This window comes from Podarcis liolepis, assembly GCF_965112155.1.
Source record: "Podarcis liolepis genome assembly, chromosome: 10".
Taxonomy (NCBI): Eukaryota; Metazoa; Chordata; class Lepidosauria; order Squamata; family Lacertidae; genus Podarcis; species Podarcis liolepis.
This window is the reverse complement of record NC_139562.1, coordinates 16778031-16790455: the sequence shown is the minus strand read 5'-3', so window position 1 is coordinate 16790455 and position 12425 is coordinate 16778031. Positions and strand designations below refer to the sequence as shown.

General features: G+C 45.9%; 1 protein-coding gene across 3 annotated transcripts in view; it reads right to left on the bottom strand.

Annotated features, from left to right (window-relative positions):
* Positions 1-8639, bottom strand: part of RERG (RAS like estrogen regulated growth inhibitor) — a 94424-nt gene extending 85785 nt beyond the window's left edge. Inside the window, exon 1 of one of the 3 annotated variants that reach the window (XM_083461625.1) lies at positions 8365-8639. The gene's annotated coding sequence lies outside the window, so the exon portion shown is untranslated. Of the gene's footprint in view, positions 1-8220 lie in introns of all 3 variants that reach the window. The other 2 variants (XM_083461628.1, XM_083461626.1) reach the window with 2 other exon arrangements.
* Positions 8640-12425: the final 3786 nt, after the last annotated feature.

The following is a 12425-nucleotide window of genomic DNA, read 5'->3' as shown; positions in this document are numbered from 1 at the left end:
ACAATTAATCATTTCAAAGTATGGCCCTTGTTTAAAAAATGATCTGCCAATCCAGATTCAGACCGCTTTTGAGGGTGCAACTCTGTGCTTTCCTGTTTTTAGGGGAGCTTTAATGTGGGGCTTTTCTGTCTTGCTTGCACAACAGAGAATGTCAGCGTCATGTTTGGCAAAATTACCTAACAGTTAATAGATACCATAGGACACACAACCGCTGAATAAAGTCTCGACATTCTTCAATATAATAGGCTCAAAATACTGAAAAAGTCCCATTTCCACCCCAGCCAAGATAGCTGCAATTATTATTGCCAGCAGTTGGCCTTGACAACTAACTTCCAATACAGGTTTTTACGTTTCTGAATGTACGAAAAACCCATTAACGCCGTTGCGGAGTCAGCTCCCCACAGCCTACTGTAACTCCCTTTATTGGTCCTCAGGAATTGCTATAAAAGCCACACCAGTTGGGAAAGGTATGCTTCTCAACATTTCCTCCTAAACAAACCTCTGTGCTTTTAAGAGCTCAGAAGCCCTTTGTGCATTCTGCATCAGGGGCAGAGTGCAGGGTTAGGCAAGGCTTAAAAGGTGTTTTATTATAGGGCTCGGAAAAGCTTTCCCCACCCTGCCCCATCTCATCTCACTCATCAGCTTGATGGAGGAGTTCTCTGTGAGAAATGCTAAGAGGTGGAGTGGACCAACACTGACCCCCTCACCCTTCTCAGTGTGGGGATACTGCCAGGGAGACAAAGTCCATCATGGCCCCAAGCCGTCTGCCGGACGATCCATCGATCTCCCGTAGGCACGCAGTATCAGCAATTAGCGACATGAGTTTCTAGAAAATATCTTGCCACATTCCACAGCTCATGCACACTCTATCAGCAGATAATTCACAGCAAAAGTCGCACTCAGGAGAGCATTATTTACAAGTTTTATTCAGCGTTGATCAGAACAAAGAAAGACATGACTGCCTGCATCAGTGTCTCCAGACACAGAGAGAGAAAACAAAAGCAACAGAAAACATAAACATCCTGTGAACAGGAAATACGCAGACTCTGTGACTCTCAAAGCCTGCTCCCTTTTAAGGGGGAAATATCCTAACACTCAGTTGCCCACCCCAGAAAATCATGAGACAACTGACAACTGTGAGGAAAAGTGTGGCCGTTTTTGGAAGAGGGTGTGAGTAATCTTCAACTACGCAGAGATGCTTTGCCCAAAATCAAGGGTCCCTCCAGGTGTCCTTATTATTGTGCACCCACAATAATTTGTGCTCATGATAATATTGGGGCAGTTATAAGTAATCAATGATGCAGGCTTCCAGTATGTTTCGGAGCACAATCCAAAATGTTGATGCTGACTTTTAAAGCCCTAAATGGCTTTGACTGAATACCTGAAGGACTGTCTTCACCCCCATCGTTCAGCCTGAGGTCCAGCTCTGAGGGCCTTCCGGCAGTTCCCTCACTGCGAGAAGGGAAGTTACAGGGAACCAAGCAGAAGGCCTTCTCAGTAGTGGCCTCCCATCAAATGTCAAACAGATAAATAACTATATGACTTTTAGAAGACATCTGAAGGCAGCCCTGTTTAGGGAAGTTTTAAATGTTTGGTGTTTTATTGCGCTTTTAATACTTTGTTGGAAAATGGCCAGAGTGGACGGGGTACAAATAAAAAAGTTGTTGTTGTTGTGTTACAGAGCATATCTGCAAAAAGACTCTGGCCTGGAGTGTCATTTAAAGCCATCATAACAAGACTTATTATTATTTTGCTATGCTAACAATTGACAAGCAACTGTAGAGAGTATTCTTCATCAGCCTCTATTTTCACAGGGTGGCTACAAATGACATCAGTTATGTGGGAAAACACAGAAACAAATGTATGTAGAGTTGGACCCCCTGATCCATCTAGTCTCTAAATTGACTGGCATCAGCTTTCCAGGGTACCAGACAGTTATCTCTTCCACTGCCCAGTCTTCTGGGAGACGCTAGAGACCAAATCTGAGACCTTCTGGCATGCAAAGCAGATGTTTTACCCACTGAGATACAGCTGTTGGGTAGCTATTGCTACAGGAACATGCCACATGCTCAGAGATACTGCATCTGCATTTATACTAAGGGGGCAAAAGTGTGTGTGTGTGTGTGTGTGTGTGAGAGAGAGAGAGAGAGAGAGAGAGAGAGAGAGAGAGGAGGGGAACCTTAGTTTCCTCATTGTTTCCACATCTGTGTTCTAATTTACATTTTTAAAATGTGATTTCTATTCAGATTCATTGAGAGCTGGTGACTACCCAGTTGGCTTCATGGCTGACTGGGGATTTGAAGCCTGATCTCTCAGATCCTGGACCAGCACTCTAACCACTAAACCACACTGGCTCTTTCCTTATTTTTGCAGCTGCATCACACTGTTAATGATCAACTACAGTCCTGAGATCCTTTTCACCCATACTATGGCCAAGCAACCATTATTTGACTTGAGGACTGACAGCTGGGCATGTGAAGTGATTCCACTGGGTTTTTGTTTTTTTTGAGAGGTAATTGAATGTTCTTGCACAAATGCAGACTTTAGTGCTCGGTGCCAAGTTATTTCACTAAACACTGACTTATTTCACTTTAAGTAAGTTTCTAACACTGCTCTTGACTGATTTATTGGGCTGGCAATAAGTAAATAAATCCAACTTTGCTTGGAACAGACTTTAGAATTCATTTTTTTATGTGTAAGAAGCACATAGTTGGGCTCTCCAAGCTTAGCACTCTGATGGGATACCTCAGTCTGTAGAACATGAGATTCTGAATCTCAGGGGTCGAGGGTTTGAGCCCCATGTTGGGTAAAAGATTCCTGCAATGCAAAGAGGTTTCGACTGAACCTCATAGTCCATTCCACCTCTATGATTCCAGGATCCAGGACTTTGCAGTCAGACAACACGGTGACCACCTTCCAATAAATTCAGCTCACTGAAATAATTTGGTTTAAACATGTTTAATTCTGTTCTGGATTGAAGCTGATGCCTTTGGAGCTCTTTTTCATCATAACTTTGTTCCCAGAGCTATCTTGTTGGCTTAGGGGTGTTTATAATACTGGCAAAAAATAATAATCTACCGAAGGCCTCAGTAGGCCAAAAGGCCGGTGAGAAAGATACAAGTAAAAACAAGCCAACACTCTACTCTCCGAAAACGTCTCCCCAAAGTGTAAAAGCTGTGAAAAAGGAAACTTCTATGTCAAGGGTCATAACGAAAGGGATTGAAAATAAAGCTGCCAATTATCATAATTCCTTTGTGCAAATCTGTGGCGCGGCCACACTTGCAATGTCATGAACAGCTCTGTATCCTCACCTCAAAAAAGGTGAGGTAGAGCTGCAAAAAGGTTTAGAAAAGAGCAAGCCAAATAATCAAGGAGACAGCGCAACTCCCCTGTGAGGAAAGATTACAACATTTGGAGCTTTTGGGGGTAGAAAAATGGTGAGCAAGGGAGAATGCAACAGAGGAATACAAAGTGTACACAGTAGGGAGGGGGAAAGTTGGTAGGCTTCTCTCAAAATACTGGAACTCAGGGTCATCTAATGAAGCTGAATGGACAGAGGGGAAATTATATTTCTGCACTTGGCACATGGGCTCATCCATACTTTTGCTTCTCCTAGGCCTAGAAACTGAGGTTTTCCGCTTGTCCTGTACTTTCTAGGCATGGGTCTGAGAGACTTTTTGTTAGACCCACCACTTTCCCCAGGAAAACCTGCCGTTTATCGCTCAATTGGAACAAACGTCAATCCACTTTTACGCTTGTTCCGATTTGGCAGCAAATAACAAGTTTTCTGGGGGAAAGTGGCGGAAGTGTGGACGAGCCCATAGTTAAAGCAATGACCTTCACTACCATAAGATGTGATAATAGCTTTTGTTTTCAGTTGATTTGGTTAACCCCTTTTAAAGGCATCTAAGTTGCTGGCTATCAATGGTTAATAGTCAGAGAGCAATCAGTGTTACCTTAAGTATCAGAGACAGCATGCCTCTGAAGACCAGTTTTGGGGAATCAGAATAGAGGTAAGGGCTGTTATATCCTCCTTGTGGGCTTCCCACAGGAATCTGGTTGTTTCACTGTGGGGACAGGATGCTAGGCTACATAGCCCTTTGGTCTGATCTAGCAAAGCTCTCCTTATGCCTATTGCATGTTGCAGAGATCCACCACAAAGAACACATATTATATTCCACACCTGCCCCACCTCTGAAACTGGTCAGTCTCCATCTCAAGAAGATGTCCAACGCTGAAAGACAGCCATCCCGTACAGAAGATTGCCTCTCTATTATTCATTGCATCTTGTGGATTTCTAAAAGGAGCATCTCCACCCCCATCGTTCTACCCGGACACTGAGATTGAGTGCCAAGGGCCTTCTGGCGGTTCCCTCACTGAGAGAAGCCAATTTACACGGAACCAGGCAGAGGGCCTTCTTGGTAGTGGCACCCGCTCTGTGGAACGCTCTCCCACCAGATGTCAAAGAGAACAACAGCTACCCAGACTTTTAGAAGACATCTGAAGGCAGCCCTGTTTAGGAAAGCTTTTAATGTTTGATGTATTACAGTATTTTAATATTTTGTTGGAAGCCGCTCAGAGTGGCTGGGGAGGCCCAGCCAGATGGGTGGGGTATGAATAATAAATTATTATTATTATTAAAACCTTTTGTGGGCCTGAACAAGAGTCAAAGACGCCTGAGCACTGATAATATTTGCAAGGAGATGGCAAAAAAAGGAGGCAGAGAAGTTGGTAACGTGACGTTAGCAAAAGGAGTGAAGGAAATGTTCTTGAGCTTTGCAAAAGTAACAGAAAAAAATCTGAGAAGGAGCTCTGTGAAAGTCAAAAGCTGGCAGCTCTTCTGATGTCTTGGAGCTGTTCTAGTAAGAGATAATACTGTGGTACATCTTTTAGGTTTGGAGTAGAGTATCCTATTCCAGAGACTAACATTTTCATGCTAAATTAAACAAAACAGGAGCTTTCATTCATCCTTGCAAAGCTATTTTTAAAAGCCACACGTAAACAAAGCAGGCATATGCATCTATTTCCTGTCTTGGCTACTGTGCAGCCTTGTTTCTTGGACACAGTCAGTATGCCAGAGAAACGCAGCATTGACAAGGTGTCCTGATGAAAGTGCTTCTGATCACCCAGAAAGTAAGAGTCAACAACTGGCAACCCTGGGTATAAATCTGCCCCACCAATTGCTAACCTCAGAGGCAAAAGAAAAGCACAGATGAACAACTCATGGAACTTGATAGGGAGACTATTAAAAAAAGCAGCAGGTGTAAAACTAAAAAGTGCTGCTGCTGCTGTTCAGGGCTTATTTTGGAACAAAAACTTTGCCTAAAAGGTGGGCATGATATACTATTTTCAAAAACTGTACTGTGATTCTTGCCCCCCTTGAGTTCCTTTTTTGAAAATAAGGCAGGACAGATTTTTTTTCTAAAAAATAACATACTGCTCCATTTACTTTATTTTGATAACAAGCAAGTTTTTTTTTAAAGAAGTGAAAGAAAAGTTAATGTTTTAAAAGGGAAAGTTGTCACAATTGCCAGCAAACAAAAGTATAGGATAGAGTTCTGAGATTTACCGAGTCCATAATAAGGCATACCAAGGGGGAAGGGATGTTTGGTCTATAATTACAAAGCATCTCATGGTCTAAATCAAAACAATTACAAGTTTTTATTTTAAAAAAGAAGACGACAAAAAGTAACCTTCAGCTGTACCAAGCTGACACACTAGCATAGCTCTTTGGTAGCTCCTGAGCTACCAAATGATCTCAAGCATTTTGGCCCCCAGACACTTTTAGCTTATGTAAGGTTCCCCCCCTCCCCATAAGGTTGATTTGCCAAAGCCTGGAATACTGGTAGTTCAGATTATTGAGCTTGAAATAGAACAAGTTTTCTGTGCCACTAAGATCACCCTGAAAATACATGAATTAAGGATGGAGGTCTGTGCCCTCCAAGCATGTGCAAGAGCACCTTTCTCAGAGCATTGAGATAGCCACAGCTGATCCCCAAATATCTACATTTGGCCTAGGCATGCAGTGAGAGTGCAGGACTTCTGAGCAGCCATGCTCCCAGGCAAGGTAAGTTAAACTCTGGCCTAGATTTTGGTGGTGGAAACATATACAGTGGTACCTCGGGTTACATACACTTCAGGTTACATACACTTCAGGTTACCGACTCTGCTAACCCAGAAATAGTGCTTCAAGTTAAGAACTTTGCTTCAGGATGAGAACAGAAATCGTGCTCCAGCAGTGCGGCAGCAGCAGGAGACCCCATTAGCTAAAGTGGTGCTTCAGGTTAAGAACAGTTTCAGGTTAAGAACGGACCTCCGGAACGAATTAAGTACTTAACCCGAGGTACCACTGTAACGTGAACTTCTTTTAAGAAAAAGGGGGAAAAAACTGTGCCTCTGAACACATGCAGAGTACCTTCACCATTCATTTATAACCCACCCTTCTTCCAAAGAGTTCAGGGCAGCATAGCTAGTTCTCCCTCCTTTTAACATCACAACAACCCTGCAGTGTAGGTGGTATGTTAAGAGGGGGGGGACTAGTTTAAAGTCACCCAGTGACTTATGGAGCTGCAGAAGTGGAACTGAACCTCAGGGCCCTTCCAAGATACCCTTTTTATTGTGCATCCATGCTGATTTGAACTCATGGTATCAGGGTGGTCATACGCAAACCCACCATCAATATTGTTTGCACCTGCCAAAGTTTTGGGGCGGACATGCTGTTTCATTCCCAAATCAGCGCACGTCCCGTAACTTCCTGCAGAATTTCCACTTTTAAAGACTATAACTGTTACTTTTGTTTTTGTCCGGCTTTTGTTAACACTTTCGTCACCTCTATAGCAATAATGAGATGACATCAGAGAAGCGTCACAGAAGAACTGATGAAACCAGCTGAAGTTTGGATGGTCCAGTTGGTGCTCTGAGCGCTGGATCAGGACCTGGGAGACCAGGGTTCCAATCCACACTCAGCCATGAACCTTGAGCCAGCCCCAGTCTCTCAACCCCGAACCTACCTTGCAGGTTGTTGTGATAATAAAATGAAGAGTGAGGAGAACCACATTGGAGGTTCCTTGGAGGAAACGCTGGTATATAAATGCAATTCAAAAAGAAAATAAGTACCAAAATCCACCACTATCATTGCATCACCCCCCCCCCAAAAAAAAACACACAGTGTGGAGGGGCTCCTAGTCTCTCCAGTCCTAGCAGCACAACATTGCCGTGGCGGGTGGAAAAAGTTCCTAAGATTGAGAAGCCAGGATTCCTAAACAGCCCAGGTGGCTCTGCTCTGCGAATGAGCCACACAGGTAACAGATGAGAGAGCTCTGTTGCTGAATCCCAGATTTGTGGGTGTGCGGCTGGGGAGAATACCGAGCCATTTTATAGTCCAACAGAAGCACTAGCTTTGGTGGACGCCTGCCCACTTCGTCAGAGCCTCGAAAGCTTCTACCCCCATAAATCTAACAGCCTTTAAAGGTGCCAGGACATGCTTTCGACGAAAGAGCAGAAGACGCCAACCTCTCTGCAACTAACTCCCTCAACCTCTTCTACCCTGGAGAGGAGCGAAAAGCTTCAAAATATACACCCACCCACCACACCACACCTTCCTGCACCTGCCTCCTCAGCGGCTGCGATCCTGCCCTCCTCCCTGGGGGTAAGTCCCAATGAACGTACTTCTGAGCAGACTTAATAGTGAGCGTGCCTGACCGGGACCTAGGAGACCAGTGTTCGAATCCTCGCTCGGCCATGAAGCTTGCCGGGTCACCTTGGGCCAGCTGCTGTCTCTCAAACTAACCTACCTCGCAGGATTGCTGTGCAGATTAAATGAGCAGCAGGAGGAAAAAGGTGGGGCATAAATGCAATCGATAAAAATAACAAGCAAGATATGTAAGCTTGCAGTTTTGTGGTGTTGTTGCTGCAAAGAGGTCCCTCACACGCAAAAGAAGGACCCCCTTCCAGGAAGTGCGTCTCCTTTTTCACTCTTTCTCTCGCTGTCATTTTCTGCCTGACAATCATAGAACCGTAGAGTGGCAAGGCACCCAAGGGTCATCTAGTCCAACCCCCTGCAATGGAGGAATCTTTCGCCCAAAGCGGCACTCGAACCCACCACCCTGAGATTAAGAGTCTCATGCTCTGGCTTTTAAACCTGGGAGACTCCTCTCCGCTCATCCTTGGGAAGGACGAAACAAAACTCTTCCTTTCCGGCACATTTTAAATGCAAATTACCCGCCCACGATCCCGGAGATCTGCAAGCTTGTGGCGGCGGCACTTTTCTCCTCGTGCTTTTGCCGCAGCGATGGAAGGGGGGGGGGAATCACCCTTCCAAACGCGCAGCGACCCTCGGTCTCCCATCCGGCGAAACCGACTCACCTCGCTCAGCCTTCGCTCCGGGAGGCGGCCCCTCGAGGTCAGGTCTTTCCCTGCCCGCCTCCAGCCCGGCAACCCTGCGGCGCTGCAGCAAACGAAGGGACCCGGCGTCCGGATCAGAGGCGCCGCCGAGCCATGGACAGCCTCCCGGATTCTTCGGCTAGCGGCAGAGACTGCGGCGTTAAAAAAGGCGGCGCGGCGCGCAGCGCTCCAAAGCAGCCCGACGCGTCTCCCTCGCTTGCCGGCAAAGCTGTGGGAGCAACGAATCACGCCGCCGGTTTTTTCAATAGGGGGGAAAGGAAGCTCTAGGGCGCCACCGGCAGGCCGCCGGGCTTCAAGGCGGCTCGGGGGACCGCATACCAAAAAATGGCAGCCGGGAGAGGTGGGGAGGCAGAGTTTATTTTCTAGGGCGCGCGTATTTGCGCAGCGGGAAGAACGCACGACCCCAAAAGTTGGAACAGCTCCCCGATGAGGAAAGGTGGCCGCACTGGTTTTTTGTTTAGTTTGGGTAAAAGCCGAGTAAATGGGAAGCGTGGAGTACAAAATGATGCGCGGGAATAAAAGTGGCTAGAGCAGCAGTTCTCATTTTTTCCCCTCAGGGCCACACTTTCAGCATAAAAATTTGCTCACCGGATTTTTTTCTCTATAAGGAATACATTGGAAAACAAAAAGAAACAACGGCAGTGGCGTAGCGTGGGGGGTGCAGGGGGGGCTGGCCGCACCGGGCGCAACATCTGGGGGTTAGGGTTAGGGGGCACAATAGGGGGCGCAAATTACTTGCCTTGCCCCGGGTGCTGACAACCCACGCTACGCCACTGCCTAGCGGTGCTTGATGAATAACATAGAATACAGCTGCTTTATAATATAATCAGGGGACATCCAGTAGGTATAAAACAATGTAGCTACCAAAGAACATGAATCATTCCCAAAATATAATTATAAACGGCAACTGGGATTGTCCTCAGCTTCACTTGATGCTCTTACTGTCCTTCTGAAAAGATATCTATCCATATTCTGCAAATAAATGAATTGTGGTATTATACTATATTACACAGGGACACGGGTGCCGCTGTGGGTTAAACCACAGAGCCTAGGACTTGCCAACCAGAAAGTCAGTGGTTCAAATCCCCGTGACAGGGTGAGCTCCCGTTGCTCAGTCCCTGCTCCTGCCAACCTAGCAGTTTGAAAGCACCTCAAAGTGCAAGTAGATAAATAGGTACCGCTCCAGCAGGAAGGTAAACGGCGTTTCCATGCGCTGCTCTGGTTCGCCAGAAGCGGCTTACTCCTGCTGGCCACATGACCCAGAAGCTGTACGCCGGCTCCCTCGGCCAATAAAGCGAGATGAGCACTGCAACCCCAGAGTCGGCCACGACTGGACCTAATGGTCAGGGGTACCTTTACCTATATTAATAGGTGGAACTCAGTGACTCAATATGTAGTGCATGGACCCGTCTCTGTGTGCCTCCCCACAAGCGAAGTGACACCAGAATGGGCCTTTTACCCCTTTACCTTACTATATTACACAGAAATGTTGAAATATTTACTGGAATGTCCTTGAATCTTCCCACCACCCTTGTCATCCTCTTCTGCCAGACCGGTTTGGTGCACCACACCCTTAGAGAACCACTGGGATAAATAAAACTTTTCCTCCTCTCCTGATACTGAATGTTGGCTAAAGCGGAATGTTGGAAGGTTCAGGGCAGGCGAAAAGAAAATGCTTTCTCCCCATGGTGCATGTAGTTAAACTGTGGAACTCCCTGCCACAAGAGGCAGTGATGGCTACCAACTTGGATGGCTTTAAAAGAGAATTAGAGAAGTTTGTGGAAGGCTATCAGTGTATGCTCCACTTCTACTGTCATTCTTAATATCGGCCTGGTGCCCTTCAGATTTTTTTGGACTGAAACGATGATCATCCCTGACCTTTGGCCATTCTGGCTGGTGCTGATGGGAGTTGTTCAACACATCTGCTTGGGAACAGATGCTGTCTAGCCTTGGCCCCTTTTCAATACCAGTTCGAATTATGAACTTACGGGATGCGCTTTCGAGTGAAGTAGCCTCTGGAGCAATTTGTGACCAAATTCCACGTCCATATATATTTGCTTTATTCTCAGCGAACATTTTTCTTTAAGAGCCCTTTAACAAGATATAACAGGGTGCTTTGGGGAGCCAGCTTGTTTCTTCACTTTGAAAAGAAGCACGTTTCCAATCAGTTGTTACTGCTCAGAGGTTATTTTTAATTCAAGGTACTCTCTTAGAAACGAGACGAGGCTTGCAAGAAGGGGAGAAAGAATCAATACCGGTCCATAGAGGTTTTCCGGCAAATTGTCTTTGCAACCCACATGAGGTCTGCTTCAATGCAGGCCTGGAAATTGGCGATGAGTCAAACCCCGATAGGAGTAGAATCTCTGTTATTCTTTTTCCATAATGGCTCTTAGGCATTGAGCTAGAGGCTTGTGTAACTACCATCCCTCCCCTCCCAAAATATGCCACTCCCTGAAAAGCCAGCGCCTTAGGTACATGCTCCCCCGCTTTGAAATAATATATATTTATTAACAGCAGAAAGATGAAGAAAAGATCTGGCAGGTTAAGGGCTAGAATTCAGGTCTCAGCCCATTCATATGGTCCTTCTGTCTTTGGGCCTTGTTCAAGATTTACCTCCATCTCCCACCTGCTTAATTGGTCTCTTAATCAATTGCTTTCAATTCCCCTCCTCAGAAGCATGCCTGAAGGTCCACCTTTTGAAAGAAAGCAAGGCATTGATATCCCCCACCCTCCCATTCTTCAGAAAGTACATGCCCCTTAGTGAAGCAGGCAGCAGAGGCATTAGTGTGCTATGTTGACACCTATTGTGGCATTTTATTTTATTTATTTTTTTAAAAAGCAAAACTCACCCAAGTGGAATGTTAAAGTTCGAAAGCTACATAGCAGAGGGGGAAGCAATAATGCTTCTTCCATGAGATCATTGGTGCCAACTGCCTGGTGCAAACGCAGTTTGATAGCACCACCTACAGGCCACGTTTGTGCTCACAAAAGGCTGGATTAAAACGCTCCCATCAGCAATCTATCCTATCGCTGTGGGAACCAGTGAAACTTTGTGACTTCTATTAATTTTCAGTATCTATTTGAGGTATGCAAATCAACCTCGCACCATGAAACTTTAAAAAGAGACACCTGATTGCAAATGGCTTCAGTATATTTTTCTCTATAGTATTGTGGTTTAGTTGTGTCCGACTCTTCGTGACTCCATGGACCAGAGCATGCCAGGCACTCCTCTGTTCCACTGCCTCCCACAGTTTGGTCAAACTCATGCTGGTAGCTTTGAGAACACTGTCCAGCCATCTCGTCCTCTGTCATCCCCTTCTCCTTGTGTCCTCAATCTTTCCCAACATCAGGGTCTTTTCCAGGGAGTCTTCTCTTCTCATGAGGTGGCCAAAGTATTGGAGCCTCAGCTTCAGCACCTGTCCTTCCAGTGAGCACTCAGGGCTGATTTCCTTCAGAATGGAGAGGTTTGATCTTCTTGCAGTCCATGGGACTCTCAAGAGTCTCCTCCAGCACCATAATTCAAAAGCATCAATTCTTTGGTGATCAACCTTCTTTAAGGTCCAGCTCTCACTTCCATACATCACTACTGGGAAAACCAGAGCTTTAACTATACGGACCTTTGTTGGCAAGGTGATGTCTCTGCTTTTTAAGGTTTGTCATATAGTAAGCTGGCTATAAATCAACTAAATAAAGGAAAGAAGGTCTTCACACTGTGTTGGAATGCCCAGCAAGCCGTAAGCAAGATGAACTTCCCTACATAAGGAATTACAAAGTCTGGGTACATATCCAGGATGCTCCCATTCACGTGAATCGAAGGGGACGGCTGAGCACCCTCAAAGGGATGCGTGTGAAGAGAATCAATGCCGGTGGAGGGTGCTCCATACATTTCACAGAATCGTAGAGTTGAAAGGGATGATGAGGGTCATCTAGTACAGCCCCCTGCAATGCAGGAATCTTTTGGCCGACACGGGGCTCGAACCCATGACCCTGGGATCAAGAGCCTCATGCTCTACTGACTGAGC